Source organism: Metopolophium dirhodum, chromosome 8, assembly GCF_019925205.1.
Source record: "Metopolophium dirhodum isolate CAU chromosome 8, ASM1992520v1, whole genome shotgun sequence".
NCBI classification, from domain to species: Eukaryota; Metazoa; Arthropoda; class Insecta; order Hemiptera; family Aphididae; genus Metopolophium; species Metopolophium dirhodum.
In genome coordinates, this window is record NC_083567.1 from 7432293 (window position 1) to 7454911 (window position 22619).

At 32.1% G+C, this 22619-nt stretch overlaps 1 protein-coding gene and 1 long non-coding RNA gene across 6 annotated transcripts in view; one reads left to right on the plus strand and one right to left on the minus strand.

Moving 5' to 3' along the window:
• Positions 1-3435: 3435 nt before the first annotated feature.
• The window catches only part of LOC132950428 (uncharacterized), a 180790-nt gene continuing 161606 nt past the window's right edge, over positions 3436-22619 (plus strand). For 4 of the 5 annotated variants that reach the window (XM_061021883.1, XM_061021881.1, XM_061021884.1 and 1 more), the window contains exon 1: positions 3436-3735. The gene's annotated coding sequence lies outside the window, so the exon portion shown is untranslated. Of the gene's footprint in view, positions 3736-7069; positions 7215-22619 lie in introns of all 5 variants that reach the window. The other variant, XM_061021882.1, reaches the window with a different exon arrangement.
• Positions 9658-22619, minus strand: part of LOC132950433 (uncharacterized) — a 67943-nt gene continuing 54981 nt past the window's right edge. The window contains exon 3 of the long non-coding RNA XR_009665205.1: positions 9658-22393. This is a non-coding gene — a long non-coding RNA (uncharacterized LOC132950433). The remainder of the gene's footprint in view (positions 22394-22619) is intronic.

The window sequence follows — 22619 nt, forward strand, 5'->3', positions numbered from 1 at the left end:
TAATAATATTATTATCATACATATACGATATACCCACAGTAAGTCGTTTTAAAATATACTATTGCTTTGCACTTACATATGGCTCCGTCGACCAGTGAAATAAATGATTACTTTTTTTATTTTCTACCTACCTATAATATTATTATCGTTATTGAATTGTATCGTAAAAAATAATGAGAAACCGATGTACGATGACCGTCTGCGGCGTTGATTTTGTAGCTTTTACCGTATATATATATATTTAATCAAACTGTATCTCATAACAATAATATGGTAATGGTGCAGGTTTGATAATAATAACTTGAACGTTATTTATTGCGACACGACGTCGTCGAAATGAACGCGTAGGGTTGACTTGAAGTTGGTTCGAGCTGTGCTGCGGTACAGGGCCCCACTCAATTCAGGCTCCTGTTGCAAAAATAAATCATAGGGTCCATAGTTCGTCATTAGATTTATATACGTCGATAGGGTTGAAATCGGACTATATATCTGAGGTGCCAAAGTAACGACCAACACCCACTGAAAAGGCCCAGCAAAAACATTCCTAACATATAGCCCCGATATTCACCAACTACCAAGCCGACCATGCGACATGCACATATCAGCCACCAGGGGAGGCAAACCTTTTTCTGGTCACGTGCCAAAATTTTAAATTAAAGTTTTTAAAAACTTTACATTCCTATAAACACTTATATCTCGAGATAATAGGGTTTTCAAAAAATGCACAAAAATTTTTTAATATCGGGTTGGTTTGACGTTTTACGTTAGCTTAAAGCGTTTTATTCAAACACGAACATAATAATTAGCTTCATCCGTCAATGTGTATTGTTATAATATTGTTCCTCCGTTTTGATTCGATTTGAATACCCAAAATAGTGTGCTATTGGACAGAAACAGACACCGCAAAAACGTTTAGCACATTATACAGTCCGACGTTCACCATGCCGACCATGCGACACGTACAGGGGTGGCCAACCTTTTTCTGGTAACGAGCAGACATTTTTAAACCAAAGTTCCTATAGACACTTCGTGATGGTTGAGTTTTTTTAAAAATTCACTAAAACGTTTCAATATCAGGTTGGTTTGACGTATTCTTTTCAGGCACGTAGCTAAGGGGAGGCCAGGGTGTGCCAGGCCCACCCTATTATGTGTCCGGCCGTAGGCCGGCCCACCCAAAGTATTCAGAGGGGCCCATTATTATACGGGGGCTTTTAATTTTAATGAAATTTCAAGTTTTTAATATTGTCTAAATATTACACAAATAAAACCAAATATATCGGGTTTTAATTAGAATCTAAAATAAGTTACGTAACTAAATTCAATCCATGTCCATTTCTGGAATAAAATATGTATATTGTATTACATTTAAATTCTGTTCCTACTAAAAATCGGTGATAATTTATTTTTTATAAATCATAATATCGTCAACGATTGATTAGGAAATAATTGCTATTTAAAGCCCAACACTGGTACCATATTATTATAGTATACTAGCATGTCATGTTATTCTTATCTTATCTAGACAGTGACTGTTGTATACTTTTATGTCTATTTTTAAAATACTTTTGAGTAAGGGTATTGTCATTATATTGATTCATATAGAATTATATTATTATTATGGTCGTCAACTCGTCTGTCGAACACCCCTACAACTGTACAAGGTAATATATTTAGGTAGGGGGCCCATCTAACATTGGCCCACCTAGTGAATATTTTCTGACTACGTGCCTGATTCTTTTAGTTTTATTCAAACACGAGCAGAATAATTAGGTTCGCCCATCAGTGTATAATAGTATTTATTGTTCCTCCATTCGATTGGATTTGAGCACCCAAAATAGGGTGCTATTGGACATGAACAGACACCGCAAACACGTTTCGCACATTATACAGTCCGATGTCCACCAAGCCTACCGTGTGACACGTACAATTTCGTTTTATCACACTATACATACTGTGCAGAAGCTGACTGTGTATACTATTTCCGATTTCGGGACACGCGACTACCACCGCCACCACTGACTCGTCCGTGTCGGTAATGTATTTATCCAGCCACTTCAACTACCTACGCGTTACGGGCTATTAATACATATTATTATTTAGTTGTAACTTGTAATAATAATATTGTACGTGTTCGTCGTCGTCGTCGACTCCGAATTCGCGAGACCTGCAGGTGGAGATTTGACGTACGTGTGATTTCAAAGTTTTCTCGTAGGACAACTAAATTATACAACTGTGGAGGGAAAGGCACAGTAAATTATTGTTACTACCGTTGTAGTTGTTATTCACACGGAGAAACCTTTGAAACGTGCGAGTGAGATTGTCAACGCGCGCGGCATCACACCACACGAGTCTAACTACGTACCTAATTATTTGTGGGGTTTATATTACACGTCATACACGTACCATGATGATAATCTACCTATACTCAGCTCTTATCATATAACGGCATATATACTATATATATTTTATAGATCGTTTTCTTTGGTTGGATGAGATTACTGATTTAAAATATATAACGTTAATATAATTATAATGCGCACTGCCGCTACAATCGCATCGCCGTGCATTTACGCAAACGGAGATATAATAATTTATGGACTATATTTTTTCCTTTTTAGTTGAGATAACAAATCCCATAGAATACAAGCCCTTTAAATCCCAAGCGCAACAAATTTTAAATTTTCCAATGTTCACAGAAACGTAATTCACGTTTATTAAAACACGGCGTGAGTTTCGCATAGCACGATATTATAATATATGAGTAGATAGTAGGTACCTAATTTCAGGATTTTGTTGTGACGTGCAAATGTAGATTGGTAAAATGTACGATACAATTTTATTAATTTTATATTAGCTAGGAAATAAAATAAACTATTTTATTAGCTATAAAATGTTAATCTTCGTAAAAAAAAAATAGTGTCCAATAAATCGAAAATCGCGCTATGTTTACAATGGAAAATCGTAACGACTCGCTCGCGCCAAACGGCACACACTGCAGCGAAGAAAAAGCAAATAGCGACCACTGATTATTATTATTATTATTATTATTGAGGTTATATACCTTGTAGACGGCAGTTCACGAGTATTTGATGTATAGGCCACACGCGTATATGATATATATATATATATATATATATATACAGAGAGTGAGAGAGAGAGGGGGGGGGGGGGGAGGTTGAGGAGAGATTCAGGGGATGATAGAGACAGGCGGACACACACACACACACGCATGTACACACATATTATATGGACGGGGTGGCGGAGATCGGGGAAAGACTGCAGCGCGGGGGATCAACCGTGAGGTCGGATCGGCGGGGGTGGCGGTGAGACTTTTGGCCGGGGGTGCGTGGCGTCGCGCTTGCGTCCCTCCGCCGCAGAATCTCACCGCGCGCGCCAGCCGTTTCCCGCACGCACCGACGTGGAGAGTCAGTCGTCCGGCGTCCTGCGCCGTGGGATATCTCGCGAGCGCACCACCGCTCGACAGCCCCGACTCCGAAGTCGCCGCCGCGGGTTCAGCAGCTGATACGCGTGTGTTCAAACTTCGCCGCCGCCGCCGCCGCACTTACCGCCGCCGCGGACGACGTCAGAGAGAACGAACCGAACCGCAGTATACTATTGTATACGGCATACCAAGTGTTCGTCCGCATCGAACCGCATACCCGGTCGCAGCTATTCGTGCAGGCCAATCACGACACACACGCACCCGCCGCCGTCAATTCCCGCGAGTATACCCAGGTATGAAATAACAATAATTATTGTATGATAACACGCATTTTGGTCGCCGACGAAACGAACCGAAAAATAATTTTCAAAAAAAAAAAAAAAAAATTCTACAGCAAGAGAGAAATCCTATTCTTGTGCGCTCGTGTGCATTACCCCTCGACGGTCCTGCCGTCGTCACCGAGAGGGTTGCTTTTAAAAACGCATTACGTGCGCTATAATTACGACGACGACGCCACGGCAGGTGCAGCCGGCAGGGTGGATGCGGCTAGAGGGACGGTGACTAATTGACACCCACGAGTTCGCGGGGCTTATAATATAATAATATTATTATTACTATTATCATCATTAAGTGCATTTCCAGTGGTTTATTTGTATTCCAACCGCTTTTTTTTATTTTTCATCTTAACGAGGTTACGTTTTTTCGCTCCTTCGTCCGAGCCGGTTGCAATGTCAGTATGAGTTTGGATTTTGCAACCCGTGGGGGCTTCCCACCGTGGAGTTTTGACACACGTGTGTTCCAATTTACTATACGTCGTTACACTTAGCTATTGCACGGCACGACAAAATAATTAATGGATGGACACGCGTTATTAATCACTTTCTACGTTGCGCAGTATTTTGCGACGGAGGTTTCGCAATGATTTCCGTAGCGAAAAATGTACCCCCCACAGACCCATAAGTTGTCGTAGGTACCACCTATATTGTGCTTATCTACCTACACCACATATAATAATAATATTATAAATACGAAACGTGGTGCGCTTGTACAACAGCAACGATACGAGGGGGCGTACCACGTATGTATGTCATACACTAGCTTGTATAAAATGAGATGGCTAGAGTCCAATTTTCTCGCTTCCGGAAATCGTTTTTGGGGTCGAAAAGTCGAATCGTATACGCAATCCTCGCCGGCGGAGGTGGCATTGGCCGAGTCAAAAATACTTATAACAACGAGAGGCGGTACAGCGTCGAGCAGGTCGAAACTTTTGTACAATATTCTATTATAGGTACATAATGTAATTTTTATGATATTCCGCAAAGATGATTTTTCCATGTGTATGAAATGATGATGATGATGATTATAATAATAACAATAAGGCGTATTCGTCGTACCTTTATTAATATTATGTTTTTTAGCGTCTCGTTACCAGTCACGTGGGCGGATAATAACAGTACACGCATTATATATTATTATTATATATCACCATATACGTTTAATATGTTATCGAGAGATTTTCTTGTCACATCTGTTGTAGTTGTAACGTTCAAATTTAGTAAATTTTTCTCACGTCGTTTACTCGCCCCTTGACTTACTCCCAATAAGTTCAACGAAGTAGTCGCCGACCATAACTAGTTTTGGCCGGATTCTTAAGCGCAATCGAGTATTTAATTTTTAATTAAGCGTGTTACCAATTTATAATGGTATTAAAATATCATATTGTTTATTAATATGGTCTATTCTAAGTGGTTTTTTCCATGCGTTGTGAAAACGTACTCACGGGAACGGTCGGAAAATTCGACTTTAACGCGTTTCGTATAGCTAAAAATTAGAAATATTATTATCATCATGTTCACAAAATATGATGTGATCATATTATTAGTGTGATCATTAATAACTACAATACTAATTAAAACAATGATCATAAAATATTTCTGATGTAATAGTTTTGGGTTTTTAGTAAATTTTCAATGTATTTACTCAAATCATATTGTATTTTAATTTAATATGCGATTTTGAAAAAAAAAATATTGTTTTACATAAGTGTTTGAGAAGATATTAGTATGGTTGAGGATTTTTATTTTACTTTTTTCCTGGGGATATCATAAATTTATGATAATGTACATTTACATAATTTCGAATCATAATAATATACTCGTTCACGTTATAAATATGCTTCGTTTTTAACTATAATGCACCATAATCTTAAAATATCGTTCATTTATATTGGTAGTTATGCCATTATAAATAATATTTCAAACACTTTTATGAATGTTAATTAGATGTTTAAATGAAATACTAATTTTGATTATTTATATAATAATATTTTTCTTCGAAAACGTAGTATAAAACTTTTTTTGCAAACTCAATAAACCTAAAGTGTATAAATGTATAATAATATACAGATGTAAGTAAAGCGCAAAATTAAAACACGTGAAGTCATAAAATACTGATTTGGTTTTTCTTTCTACTACATAAAAATAAGTATTTTGCTGATCGAAAAAAGTAAATATGATTTAGTAATATTGATAATTTTGCTTATTTAAATTTCCCAATGACGTTTATTCGTATGTACATCATATGCTATATATTATAATATATAAATGTATACATATAAAAATGGTATTAATTTAAATCACATCATGATATTTATAGTGTATATGATTCAATAATTGTATACCTAAATTATTACTTTCATCATTTTCACAATTATTGTAAAACATTTGAAAAAGTATAGATACCTATATCATCATTAGTTTTTTGATAGGTTCTATAACTTAGCTCTAAAAGATTTACGTTAAAGTAAAATACTTTCTAAAGCTGTAAGATGATATCTGCGGAGTATGAAAAATAAATTACCCACGGAAAGTATAATGTTTTTCACAAAACCAGATAAATACACAAAAAAATTATTGTTTTTATTTTTACAAAGTTCTTGTGGGAATTGACTTTTTAAAGTAATAAGAGACGAATAATTTTTTTTTATTTCATCACAAAATTATCAAAATGTGGATCTTCTTTTTATGTATATTTTCATGCCTTAAATACACACCTTGGTTATTATTTTACGGAAAATCCATTATCCTTTTCCCAAAATATACCTACTTATAACTTATATACAGTTTATATAAAAATGCAGACTTGGAGGTATTATTCCAAAGAAAATATTCGGAAAACTTTTCAAGTATGTATTTGGAATATTCGTATAGTGTCAAAATAAAATGTTTTATTATAATATTTAATATAATATAATATTAATTGTTATGTTATAAATCATAAGTCATCACAGTCATGTTATAAAAAATACAATTTCAATATATTTTATCATTGGCTATAATTTCCAATTTTCTCGAAGATAATATAATATCATTTTTTTAATATTTAAAACAAAAAATATTCTGAAAGTATTTTAAATACTTTTATACTATCTTAAGATGTGTTCAAGTATTTATTCCAAATACTTTTTTTTTATCTCAAGTCAGAAAGTATGGGATATTTGAATGATTTTAATATTAAAATCAACATAATAATACTTGCCTCTTTGTAAACAGTCCTGTAAACGTAATAAGTATTATGTTAAAAACTATAATATGATATTCTTTATTTAAATATATTTTTTTTTTATAGTATATTTTTCAAATTGATTTTGTTGTGGCGCAACTGAAAGAAAAAATTCATTTGACGTCTAACGAACAATACAGCGCAGGAGGTGCATTATACGTCACTGAATTAGTGATTGTTTAGATTTGACTTGGTAACCTAAGTTTTGAAGGTAGTAATAATTATCAAGTAAATACTTTTTCAATTTTTTTTAATCTAGTTCTCTTCTATTAGTTACACAATTTTCGTATTTTTCTTTTTTTAAATAATAAATATGTCGTTTTTCTTTTAACGTATATGTAGAGGAAAGTTTTTCTTGCAATTTAGTAATATTATGCTACATTAGTTAGAATTTTTTTCCTTTTGGCAAACACATATAATCAACGTGACTCAAGTCACGTTAACTTGGACAATTAAATACGGTAGTCGTAAATTATTTAAATTTAATTATTATTCTATACTTCGCCACCGTACTTTATAAGCCATTTAAATCTTTTAAAATATGTTGATAATTCATACGATGGAAATATTAACACCAATAACTTATTTAGATACGCACTCGTTGTTATTATGTTGCATTTTCTATGCTTCTTTTTTTTTTTTTAATAAAACATTTTTAAGTGTGATGGTTATCGCAGTACATTCTGTTCCATAGCAGCGTGTGAATAATACCTAGAAGTGGCCTAAATAAACAAACTAAATATGTAGGATCAGGGAACCCAGTTTCCAGGCGAGCTTATAAAAGGATTTATATTATGAAGTATATGATACTCGGTTAATTTATATAGTTAAGTTCCCTTAGCTATAATATGTATAATAACACTAATCTGTTTACAAAACGTTAATATTATATGAAAAAGAAGGATTTCAAATTATCTTACTGCTAGGAACAAATAAGTTTTATTTTAAAATGTTTTCACTTTTATTCCAAATAGATTTAAAAGTATTTCGGAAACAATATTAATAATGGCTTAGTGTCGATGAATATATATATATATAATATAAATATATAAATATACACAAGCATGAACTAATAAACACATAAACATTAAAATTAAAATAAAAGATAATCTTTAAATTATACTATAGTTAAGCTTAAGTTAACCCAAAACGTTTTTAATATTATTAATTATTATGTACTATTGAAACACGTATTTTTATTAATTATTAATCATGATTTTATTGTTAATAATAATAATAATATTATTGTGCGAGTAAAAAAAATAAACATATTTATACACAAATTAGATTGATATTTATCTACGTTTAGTGGCTATATGGATTATTGTAAGTAAGTATTAGATATTATCATATATTGATCAGATTATATGTATATGTAAAGAAATTTTTTCATAATTTAGTATTACGTGAAAAAAATAATAATATTATACAAACATTATGTTAATTAAAAACTATTAATTACATTTTTCAAATGTCGGTAAACGATGGTTTTAATATTTTACGGGCTTTAATTTCAAAATGCACATAATACTATTTTTTTTTTTTTTTTTTTATTGGTTAACCCGTGGCAACATAGGCCATTGTGTGTGGTGTGGGGAGGGCACTGTAGGTTTTTTATATTGGGTAGGTTGATACACATGTGTTGTGTTTGGCAGAATTTCTAATGGGGCACCCGTAGGTTTCTGCCGTGCCCCGGGTGGGGGGATGGCGGCACTTGTTCTCCGGACACCGTGACTTGCACGGAGAAAAAGGCCGCCCAGTGGTCGAGGATCGAACTCGGACCGGCTGTGCCGAATCCGTCGCGTTAGACCGTTGGCCACCTCGTCCCCCCACATAATACTATTATATAAGTGAAAAGGCCAACTATTAAATATCGATTACAAGATGATTAGCTATTAACTTATTTATAATTATTTTTTTTGTTTATTGTATAAATTAAAACAATTGTTTTTACTATTATATTATATTGATTCATGATTATATGCCAAGGGCGCGTGTTGTATTATTTAATTAAATTTAACGTTAATGATTAAAAGGTAGATCTAAATGAATATTTGGGTACTATATTTGAATCAGTCAAAAAACTTTGCTTGAGAAAAAATTAAAATTTTAGTTTTTTTATAAGATTTTATCATGTTTCACATCTTTTAGATTCATCTTAATAGCTTTAAGTTTCCATCTTAAGTTGATTTTATTTTATCTTTACATTTTGTATTATTATTTCAAAATCAACGACCGTGGCTAATTCAACAAGCACAGTTTTGAAATACGTCATCATTATTATAAGAGTTTTTGTCACTGGATGTAGGTATATGATAAATGTTTTGTTAAATAAAAGGTTTGCCAATATGGAAATTAAAGGCTTGATTTTTAAATGGTTTACCTTTTAATCGTACATTTTGAATCTTTTACGATTTTTGTTACATTTTAATTTAATTAATTAATTATTTTAAATACGACACTTCGGAAACTACTTCGAAAACATTTATGTTTACGTAAATAAATCGCAATACTGATTAGAGTAAAATTTACTTATAAACATTTTAGTTGAGTATTAGGATTTTATTCTTATATTCGGATGAATGTACTATCATGTAGGATGCGTATTATTTTTATTTTATTAGTTATGATAACAATTGGTTAGCGGTGTCAGGTGGTTACACCTGTTGTCCTAATTATTTAGACGTTCAAAATTGTATAGTAAACTTAATTGTGATCAATAGTCAATTACAACCGTCACAATAGTTCTCTACGTTAACTGTTATTACCTAAGTTTAATGGGACCGAAGGAAAAGCGCAGAATTGGTTTCGTTTATATATTATGCGCCTCGTTCGGATTACTATCAGTAAGTCACATATTCAGCATTCTCATCTATCTTCGGTTGGTCGTGGTTGGTCCACATAATTGAAATTCATAAACATTTGTTTAGTACATAAATTATTCAGTGATAACGAAATAGCGTTGCACTGTTACAGATAATGTATTACGATGAAATGTATTAATTTAACATGGTTTATATTATTTCAAGTGATTGGGATTCATGACTATAGTTTGTTGATTTAATATAATTAATAAAACCGCCAAATGTAATTGAGCTTATATATCACCTTGAATAAAGCGATATGTCCATAATGATGTATGGTATAGTTTTTGAACAGTGAACAAGAAAATACCTACCAGTGACTAAATCCAAAAACTGCATTGTACTTGTATAATAATAAACCATTTTGCATATTATGTATATTGGGCATCGCCATAATGTTTAAATATATTTTATTGGCATGTTTGACATTTTTCTCTAGGAAATGTTGTACGTTATTAATTGTTATTAGAGAAATATTATTTATATTTACTAACAATAAAGCATTGCTCTGTTATACGAATGGACAGGAATAATATTCAGTAAAACAAAAATAAAACATGCCCATAACATAATATTATAATCTATATTTTGCAATAGATCGGATAAATCATTTTCAAGCTATAGGTAGGTATAATAACGTTTTTATGATTTGGACACACGTAGACATTTATTAATTTATTGTACACATCACCACTTATTTGGTTTAAAAAAAAAGGTTTTATATGGATCATTTATAATAGGTTATACACGAAGTATGGATATTATTATTATATACATTCATTGTGTAGTTGAAATAATTTATGTTTTGTTAAAATCATGTTCATTTCACATCTTATTTTCGGCCATATAATATGATTATCGAACGGTTATAATATATAATGGCGTTGCACACATATTATAATGTGTTGTGAAGTTTGTGTTTTAAAAAGAATTTTTTTTCAAGATGTACCTAATGCATACAATAACTCAGATAAAAGCTGAACAATATAATGCACTCTCGAAAATAACGGCATACATTAAACATTCAAAAGTCACCATCGCCAGCCTCGGCAATTTATAAGTCGAGAGAGTTAAAAACTGTACAACAGTTTCAAGCACAGTTGATGAACAAGTTTTGAAAGTTTGATCTCATTTTACCGTTGTAAACGTTATTTTTTTTCTTGTTTATCTAAATTACGCGTATTAATCACATACAAATTACTAAGCCTGCAATACTTCAGAACCACAGTAATAGAAGAAATAGTTTTTTTTTCGTCTTTGAATTGCTGAACCTGTGAGAAAACTGCCTTTGCTTTGCTACTTTTTTACATTGAGATCTTTGGTGGTGACGAAGAAAAGAGCTTATGGTGGTCGTCAAGGCGGAGCTGAAACCAGTGATAAGCAGTTACCTAGCGAACTGTTCAAGGGTAAGTGGAAGTGGAAAGTCATCGGCAAATAAATCGATGTGACTCGGTGTAGACTATACAAGAAGAGAAAAAAAAGTAACGCCAGAGAGGTTACTAGTAAATATTAGAATATTATATAAGACTGCAGAAACGGGAAAAACCAAAATGTTTATATTGTGAATAACGTTAAGTATTTGTTACCGTAGTGCCTAGGCGATGTCCAAAAATGTATGCCATATATATTAGTGTTAAGCATAATATGTTATGAGATGTTTTTCTTTTCTTAGAGCATATAATAAACGATGCCTCTACGGGGTAAGGACTGCCCGAAAAGAGAAAGTGCCCCCCGTGGTTGCGACTTAAACATACAAAAAAAGAAATCTAGTAGTAGTAGCAGTGGTAGAAGTAGTAGTTGTAGTAGTAATAAATAATATTAGAATAGTTGAAGTATCTGTAGAAGCTGGATTGTGTTCACCGTGGGGGGGGGGGGGGGTGAAGGTGTCATATCACCCTTTAGGACATTTTTGTCTTGGTATATGATAAAGCAATGAAAGTTTATTTACCACTATATAACGCGTGGTCTGAGAATTGTCAAAAATTTAAATTCCCCCTTTCAAAAAAGCTGAGCACGCCACTGAATAGAAGTAGTTGTGATCTTATTCCCCGAACCAACTACGATTCATGAAAAAAAAATAAAAAAATAAAAAGTCTGACTTGGCGTATTATATAGGTGCCTATATAGGTATTATATCTATATAATATAATAAATATTATAGTCAATTAATATCGGCCGGGGCGGAGTTTTCCGACACTTTCCATATTCCGCAGTATACTCGCACATAGCAGAAATAGTATCTATATTAGACGGTGGTATAGTGGTAGTAAAAATAATAGTTACATCGGTGAACATTCCATTAATAATAATTACTTTTGCCTTGTCATTGTTTTCATTTAAGAGTGCTAAAATATTCACTTTCAACCCTGTCGGCGTACGTTATATTATGCAATCGTATGATTATAATGTATGCTCCGTGCCACAGTATACTGCCGCAGTGTACCCCATTGTTTATATACCTACCGTATTATATTATTTATATTACACACCGATAAACACATGGGTAATAAAGGCGAAACGAATCACAATTCCTTCACCACCACCACCACCACCACCACCCCCTGGACGCCCGAGACGCCTTAAAATATTTTGATAACTGCATAGCTAATTAAACACGAAATATACGTTGCCAAAATTAATTACCTATACGGAACCCGTGTTACCACAGAGGTTAAATAATCGTAATATGTTTTGGCCGGAACAAAATGTAATACCTATTACCATTCACAATAATAATTATTGACTGTCGAGATTTATTTAGTTATTATTGAAGTCTTAACTGTATGTATCAATGCTATTCCGAATAGGCATATTGTTACGGTATATGTATATTAACATTCTTACTCATCAGTTACTACTTAGTTATATTATTATCACGGATAAAATGTAATTATTGTTATGTATACAGTCATAAATCATAGTCGTAGTCATTAACATTTGTAACACAAAATCAACCTTTGTAATTTTTTATTATTCATAGACTTAACTCATCGATGGTTTCATCTGGCATGATTTTGTTATTCTTGTGACACGACGACAATCAGGCGATCGGCCTATATATTCTTACCCGTAACTTCGTAATATATAGTTTGGGGAACTATCCTGTTAGGCTATAGCGATAATAACTATAGAACCTTTGATAATATTGTGTATATTATATTGTTATTTAGAATATTCCATATTAATTTTCTCAGAACTAACAATTGAGAATTGAGCATCATCAATTATTATTGCAATTTCACATTTGTCTTTGCTCTTTGTCAAAGTATATTTGAATGCCAACTACTTCAGACCTCAGGCGCGAGTATTTTCAGCATTATAAGAATACCCATATACGAAGAAATATTTTCTTGGAATTCAAACAATTATTTTTAATAAAAGGTTAAGTCCTCCATATCGCCATCACCTCTTACCCTCCAACATCCAGTAAATACGAAACTGGTCGGCTGAATTTTATAGTGATAAGATTTACGAAATCAGGTAATTCGTTAGTTGTCATTTTATTATTTTACAATTAACAACAATGATACTACGGGTGTCTGTCTAAAAACCCATATAGTGTTCACCAAATCAGTAGACAGTAGCCCAACTAGAGGTTTTCTGAGTTGGGAGGGTCTACGACATTATATTAATATATAAGTTATACATTTAAATGTTTATACTTTTAACCATCATTGGTATTTGGTACCTGTAGGCTATAGGCATGGTTTAAATATACAGGTTATTGCATATCGACTCGGATTGTTATCATCAGAAACAAAATGGCTGCGTAAAGGGATATCACAGATATAAATTTTTCTTATCATCAAAAATACGCTGACAATAGCTAACAAATTCAAAATCCCGCGCATATAGACTTGATTATTATTGGGTCCGTTTACGCTACCATTTTTGTTTTTATCATCAAATATTTGATTGAGAAGAGGTATGTATGCAATAACTTTGTATATTTCAACCATAGCTATAGGTATATAATAATTATTATGTAATATTATTATTATATTACCTAATATTTATTTTTTTTTTTTTTTTATTAAAGAAATAAAATCCTTGGCAGCTGTGGACATAGGCAAACTTAAATAATTGTTATATTAATAAATTAAATACATGCATGTACACTGATTCAACCAAGGTGTACAATTAATCTTCTGTTTTACAAAAAGGATTTTTTAAGGTACTGAATTAAATTAATATGAATAGCGTTCGGGATCTGGACTAAACATTTATATTATTGTTAAATATTATTATTACGACTTACATTGACACCAAACGAAATGTACGGGTATCACATTCGTTTAAGTACTTTTCAAGAGGGACGTCCTGCTGCCAGATCGGGGACCCAGACGCCACAGGAGGCGCCACTTTGCTGAGTAAATCGTATTTACTCTCACAGTACCTATAGGTGCCACCGATATAGAATTTAACACGTACATTAAACTATAATATTAAATATAATATGAAGGAGACAACTCGCGCACGTTTTACCGTATAGGTGTACGAGATCGACACGAAATTACGCAGGAAAAGAACGAAAAATTAATATCGTTCCGATTCGCGGGGGCGGCTCTTCCTGTGGACGTGTTATCCGAACTCGATATGGCACCCCGTCGTTTTACAGAAAATTATATAGGTACAGTCGATTCGCGATAACTCGAAGTTGAAGGGAGATAAAAAAAAAAATCGCTTCGAGAGATATTATGTATTAATCGAGATACCCAGCTCGAATTTAACCTAACCTAACCTCAATGAACTGATTAGAAAAAAATAAATTGAGTTGTCAAGTTTTTCGTGTTATTGAAATTTGAGCCATCGCGACTGGACTGTAATGCACGTAATTTATAATATTACGGTCGCCGTATTGTTGGATACGATTATTACGATTAAACGATCGGAGACCCCGCCGCCACGGAAGGCGCCACTTTGCCCTACATATGGTGTTTATTCGCACAATGCGTATAAGTATTACCTACGCCGATGCGGAAGTCAATATAAGTACATTATAAGCTATTGTAATAATGTAAAAAGGAGACGACTTGCACACATTTTGACGCGGGCAGGTGACAGGTGTACGAGAGCAACTTGCGCAGGAAATGTACGAGAAAATTATATCGTTCCGATTCGCGGGGACTCCTCCCCCTTGCGAACGTGTTATCCGAACTCGATACGGCACCCCGCCGTTTTATAGAACATTGTATAGGCACAGTCGATTCGCGATAACTCGAAGTTTGAGGGAGATAAAAAAAAAATCGCTTTGACATATCATATTGTATTAATCGATATGCCCAACTCGAATTTAACCTAACCTGACCTCGATATGAGTGTAATAAAAAAAAAAATTGAGTCGTCAAGTTTTTCGTGTAATTTGTAATTATTCGAGTTATCGCGACTATAGGCTGTGATGCACGTAATTTATAATATTACGGTCGCCGTATTGTTGGATACGACTATAATTACGATTAGACGATCGGAGACCCCGCCGCCACGGAAGGCGCCACTTTGCTCTACATATCGTATTTACTCGCACGGTGCATAGGTACTTAGATAATAGTTGGGTACCGCCGATATGGAAGTCAATACGCACATTGAACTATTGCAATAAAAAGTAAAAACGAGACGACTCTCGCACATATAGGCAGGTGACAGGTGTACAGAGTGCAACTTGCGCAGGAAATGTACGAGAAAATAATATCGTTCCGATTCGCGGGGACGGCTCCTCCTGCGCACGTGTCATCCGAACTCGATGCGGCGCCCCGTTGTTTTATATGATATACATAATTTATAATATTACGGTCACTGTATGTCTGCTGCAGTATAATGAAATGTAAACAATACAGGGGTTGTCGGATATTTGCTTTTAATTAACCCTTCTCGGGACAAAGGGATCCCTGACACGGTTTAAGTTATTGGACTTTTGGTGTTTGGGTTTTTTTTTATTGGTTTTTTTTCTATTTCGCTCTCTCTCTCTCTCTCGTCTCGTTTGTAAACATGACGGTCAGCTACCGGTGAATATTGTCTAAATATATATACCGATAGGTACACAATAACTCAAAGGATTGCCAGTAAACGGATACATTATATATAATGACCTATTCCTATATAGGGTACCTACACCCTTTTAAATAATATCGAAAGGACGATCGAACGCGGTGAAAAATGTCGTCCGACCTAAACGGAAAATGGAAAAAAAAAAAGAAATAGACCGTGCTCTTGTGATACGGCCGATTAAAGTCGGAACACGAATCGATCGTCAAAGTGAGCAGTAGGTGCTTTTCACAATATTATACCTCAACTTCGGATTTCCAGCGAACGGATATTACAATTATTACCGTTATTGCTCGCAAGTCGTATAGCAGGCGGGTAAACTTACGCAGCTTTCAATAATAATATCAACACGGAGATTGAGGCGAAAAATGTCCAAATGGCAAATATGAAAAATAAAATAAGGTAGAGCGAGTTCTCGTGATACGGCCGATTAAAGTTGGAATAAACATCTCATCGATCGTCAAAGTGAGCAGTAGGTGCAGCTGGTGTGTGTAATAATATGTCAAGAAATTTTAGCTCTTTAAAACTTTTAATATCAACGAAAAGACGACAACTTAACTTTTCACTGCTCTATGTGTGTCGCATGAATTATCAATGGGGATTTATTATTTCATGTTGTGTTTTGAATTTCTTTTTCAGTATTATGTACAAAAAAAAAACTTACTTCCGCCACACGTCATCCGTATAATATATCCACTTTTCCGTCGATGTATATTATTATGGAAACGTGCGTAGATGTAACTTTGTGTTTATTATATTGTATTAAAATATGAGTACGTTATAATCTTCTTCTTACACTATTAGGACTGTATACTTTGTACTCGGTGCAATTAATTATTATGTTTTCATATTTTAAGTTTTTCAATAATATTATGTGATTTAAATTGTACAATAAATTAGTTGCATGGATTAACATATTATTCTTAATTTAAACATTTATTTATTGTAGTATTTTAAATAACGATATTTGAACCACGACCTATTTATTATTTATATATTATTATTTTATACGATAGCTTAGTGCAAAGTAATAAATAAAATACTTATGATCAATTCGAAATCCAACAGATATAATATCATAAATTGTCAAAAAAATAAACTTATTGGTTATTATAATGTAATAGTATATTACAAATATGAAAACCAGCTGTATACAACAATCAATATATTATATATATTATTTTATGATTTATGCTGAAGTTTAAAAACAAATCGAATTTATAGAGTATTATTTATGTACGATTTAAATTGAAATAAGTTCATACACGATAAACAAAAACCGGGTGTTTGACTTTCGTCTTGATTTTTTTTAATAGTACCTATATGCATAGATCATCATCACATTAGAAAATTGATTTTAAATGGACCCTGTAAAAGTGCATTTGCGGGCTTTGTTTAAAAACTTCGTATATTATTTGCATTATTCCCAACGTTGTCGGAAGTTTTTTTTTTGTGCATACTGAAACTGTTGAAAAATAAAAAAATGACCTAAAAAGTGTTCAAATAAAAAGAAAATAAATAAAACATCACTCTACAACCAATACATTACTCACTTTACAGAAAATCTAAAATACGAGTAGGTAGTGGAACTTTCAGACGTATGCAATATGCTAGTGTTTCCTGAAATATTATTAAGTTGATATTACCGATAGGTATAATATTAGACACTGGTCTGAGTTGTCGTTATAATACATTTAAATATTATTGTTCTTATGTGTTCTTTTTTTAATTAATCTTGAGCCCGGCAACTTAGGCCATTAGCTATTTTTGTTTTGTAGGTTTTTACGTCGGCAAGGGGAGGAACACGTGTGTGTTAGTTTTGGCAGAATATTTGATTTGGGCACACGTAGGTATCTGCCATGCCCGGGTGGGGGATGGCGGCACTTGTTCTCCGGACACCGTGACTAGTCCGAAGAAAAATGCCACCCATGACCGAGGATCCATGACCGGGTCGGCTGCGTTGCAGCTGACGCCTGAGTCCGGTCGACCACTCCGTCCCCCGTTCTTATGTTCTATAATAATAAATAAACCAAATCAATATTGAACTCTAACGGAACTGCAGATTTAGTACAAAAAATAATTGTTTATGGTTATATTTAAAATAATTAAAATATAATTTAATGGCTTCGTAAAATTCAACTATTGAATAAAATGTACCGAGTACATGATATTAGTTTAATAATAGTATATACCTTCTAAAATATCATAACAGTGTTATGATAACACTATAATTCATTGATAATGATAAATAACTGGACAGCGTATAATTAAAGCGTATCAAATTTTTCTTTAATGAATGTACTAAAAAGTAACTACTTACCATTTCGGGATAAAATATGAATAAAGGTACCTATAATAATAATAATAATATATTTATGAAGAAGAGAGATGAAAATTCCATTTTACATGATACAAATGATAAATAACAGATTTATAGGTATAATATATTTGGTTTCACAGGTTTATAATTTGACTAACACAAAATTTCAACATAATAAGATAATGATTAATCATAATATGGTAATAACAACAACAATAATAAGAAATCGATTTTAGAATTTACCTATATATATACATTATACTTTATTCTATAGTATACTTACATACAGAGGTGTAAATTGGACGGTCTGAGAATTTTTTTTTAGATGCTGTACAATTTTTATTAAATATTGAACCAACAGATTTAACAAATCTTTGGATAACCATTGATTGACGACTGGTGAGAATCAAGAAAGTATTTGGGATTTTACTCCCTCAACAATTCAGCAAGCTCCCTAAAAAACTAAACGCCTGCAACAGCACCGATATATATAAAAAAAAAAAAAAAAAAAAAAAAAAAAAAAACAATACTCGGTTGACTTATAATATAATCAAGTAATTATTTTTTTCTAGGTTTTCACTTGCAAATTTGGGGAACAACGAGGGAACTTTTTTCAGCCACAACATTAGTTTAAAGACATAATATAACTTTAGGTTATGTACTTTAGTGCCTATGTATAGAGCTTAGACTGAAAACAAAACTATCGACTTTCGTTAAATTACATTTCAAATCACAATCCATGTTTAGGTGATTCGTGTTTGTCGCTGATAAGTAAATATAACTACATAATATTATAATACTACAAATTGCGACAACCACATTTACTCTAACCGCCAACCGATCGTATTCTATCAACTGGATGTTAATCAAATTATTACTGAGTGAATACACGTCATGATTTGTATTTTAGGAATATACGATTGTCATAACCAGCATAAGTAGCTATAGTAGATAAGTATATTTTATTTTAATGTAACAATTATATTATATTACCTAGTGCGTTACGCGTTTCATAAATATACCTTTACTTAAAGCAATATTATAAAAAAATGCCCATAAAAATATTGAAATTTAGTAAAGGACATCCAATTCTCTCTTCAAATTAAAATAATATTATTATTATAATAATATAATATTGTATAATATTTTATACATAATCTAATATATAAAAAGTATATTATATATTATGTTGAATGTACATAATATATTGTAAACATCTATATTTATAGGCATATATTCTTTAAAAGAAAAGATCTTTTATTTTTTTCTATGTTTGTGGACTTGTGGTGTACAGTATTAAGATAAAAAGTGTCATTAGACAGATAGGGCTGTCTTTTTTATTTTAACCCGTTTAGCCTGTCAATCCATTTTCCAAAGTGACTGTTTTGCTATCGATCAAACGGAGAATCTGAAGATAAAAAAAAAAAAACTTGAAGCTTTTTCTATGGAAATCGACACAAGACGATGATTGATGACTCGTTTTCACAAGACAACTAGTTAGTCCCTAACTTTTCCTCTCTTTTTTACCTTGCATATAGTTAAATTTATGGGGCAGTTATTAAAAATTGATTGCCGAAATTATATTATACTTCGGGAAACTCTAAAATGTATTTTTTGATATTATAAATTATGAAAATTTTTATTTATTGCGATTCAACATCGACAAAAGTTCATTTAAGACTGTATTTTATTTTAATAATGTAAGATGTTTATACTGTCATAATAATAATAATATGATGTTGGCCGACTTCGATTTATTTCATTTTTAATTTAATTCGTGTAAGGTTGTATGTAATTATAAATAAATTAGGGTTATTTTTTTAATTATAAAAAACGTTTGTGCTGACAGGTGGATTATGTAACGAGTGAGATGGGTTTACTCCAGAATTTTCTATTTCCGTACAACTTTTATTTTATTTTAGTTTTAATGCTATTTATGTTGTAAAACAACAACATTTTCGGTTCACATTTTATATTTTACTCTTCTATAGGTTGAAATGTAGCAAAACATTATGTTGTAGTGAGTGTAAGTATTTAAAATGTACCTATTTCATCTTGATTTTTAGCAAAACGGGGGAAAAAAACTTCATTGTTCGTGATGCACAATATGCACAGTGCACATTGTACATTATTTTGCACTTTGCAGTAATATGCTCAAATTCGATTCGGAGTAGATTTCACAGGTTAAGTATCTCCAAATAACTTCTTACTATAGTTACTAGCACTGGTATCCTGAGATTTATATATTTGTATAAAATGTACATATTGTATAAAATCCGTAGTAATACAATGACGTAGAACCAATTTAATAAAACGCAATAAAGTGTTTTACATACAGCACGACTCCGCGATTTTTTCAACCAGGTAGGTAGTACCATTTGTCCATTTGTAAAAATGTAGGAAACCTTTTGTAACAATATTATTATACAACACACATTTTTATTACGATGTATATAGTACCTACTGTGTATGCTGTGCAGTATTTTATTATAAATTTAAATTAATTCTATTGTCAAAACTATCGAGTCGAATGATTAAATTATTGAAAAAAAAACCAATTTAATTGTATATTATACTCTTTTTTAAAACAATTATCAGCTGCTTTTATTTATAATTTAGGTTTTTTTTAAATTTATATTTGCATTGCATCGTAGTTAGTTTTCATTATTTATCTTTACTTTGATATTTCAGAAGAAAAAATATAATTAAAAAAAGTCAGCAGCCGTCCCGTTTTATGAACGATAAGGGTTGTCGGTTTCTGTTGAGATTTTTGTTACTAATCGTTGCTGTTTTTCTTCTTTAGCCACCACGTCATCTTGAACTTTATTTGTTATGGTTAGTAATTTATTTTACGTTGAATTCATCCCGGTCTTTGAGATAATTAATTGGAGTTACGATTCCTAAGTTTAAAGTGTGCCGTTTCCGTGAATAAATGCATTTAATATTTATAAGGAATAATGCTTGAAAATTGAAGAATTACTGCTCCTCAAGCACTCAACATTTCGTTCATCGTGCACAATAATATTATATCGTTCAGGGTTGTAAACAAATTTTTAAATTAAAATGTAATGTATTTATAGAAAATATTAGATGTGAATAGGTCGAGGAAAACGAATGAACTAAAATTATAGACGGTGGTAGATAGTATTAACCATGGTAGAATATTACGTCTCCTTTTCGGCGTTTGTTTTCCCATTTTGCCAATCAAAGGGTCGAATCCGACTTAGGGAAAATTCGGTACTTTACAATGATGACAATTCAATTTGTATTCTTATACGCCATTTGATGTAAAACAATCTAATTAATAATACATAAGGACTACGCATATTACTATACTTGAGCTTGGTCAAAATACAACAGGAATATAATGTATCTTGTTCAACTTACTTGCCGTAGAATATATACTGTACTTACCTTTGTATAATATAATTAATATATAATACGTTCATGTAATTGTTACGTTTCGGTACGTTTTCTTTACAAAATGTAGTACGACATTTAATTAGAAACGTTTTGTCCGTTTATTAAACATTCGAAAATATCGTAAAAAAAAAAAAATATAAATGTTTTCTGTTTCGAAAAATAAAATAAGTACCAGTGAATTACTAATTGAAACACAAACTAACACTTAGTTTACTCTTTTAAAGAAATCAAGTCTTTGTTTGTTCGCGAAGGGAAAATGTCAAAAATGTTTTTTTGATGTTGTATAATAACTAAATAATATTGTTTATAAAAAAAAACTTTATTTTATTCAAAATTACATAATTTTATTGTTGTAACTTGAATTGTTTACAGTGTCATAAATGTAAGTACAGTTGTTCGTCTTTACAAAATATGACGCAGTAGTGAAATCATTGCATGGCGTATTATAATATATATTTCTATGATATCTTTCAACGTGTAAAAGCCGAAAAGGTCGAGAAAAAAAAATATATGCCATAATCATAATGTATAGTTGAGCAAAATATACAACGAAGCACTATTATATTTTTCATACACAGGATGATTCACCAAGCATGCTCACCGCCATTTTTTTTTTTTTACAAATTCTGGTTTTTGCAATTTTCAACTATAAGCAATTTGTTGTAGGTTTTTCATGCCATTTAGTGATTGCCTTGTGATGATACCCATTTCTTTTCTTCAAATAAAAATCACCTCCTTTTCCTGTAAATTATTAATAAGTTCTTTGAACATTAATTTAATGTATCTAAATCGAATTTTGAACAATTTTGAACTACAATATAGTTGTTGAGTTGCTTAACTTGGTTCACTTAGGAAATAGATTAGGAAGGTATTAGATTTGAAAGATATGGTAATATAAAATTTGAAAATTATAGTTATTTTATTAATATTAATCTATCAACATTTTAAAAATTTACAAAATTAGTCT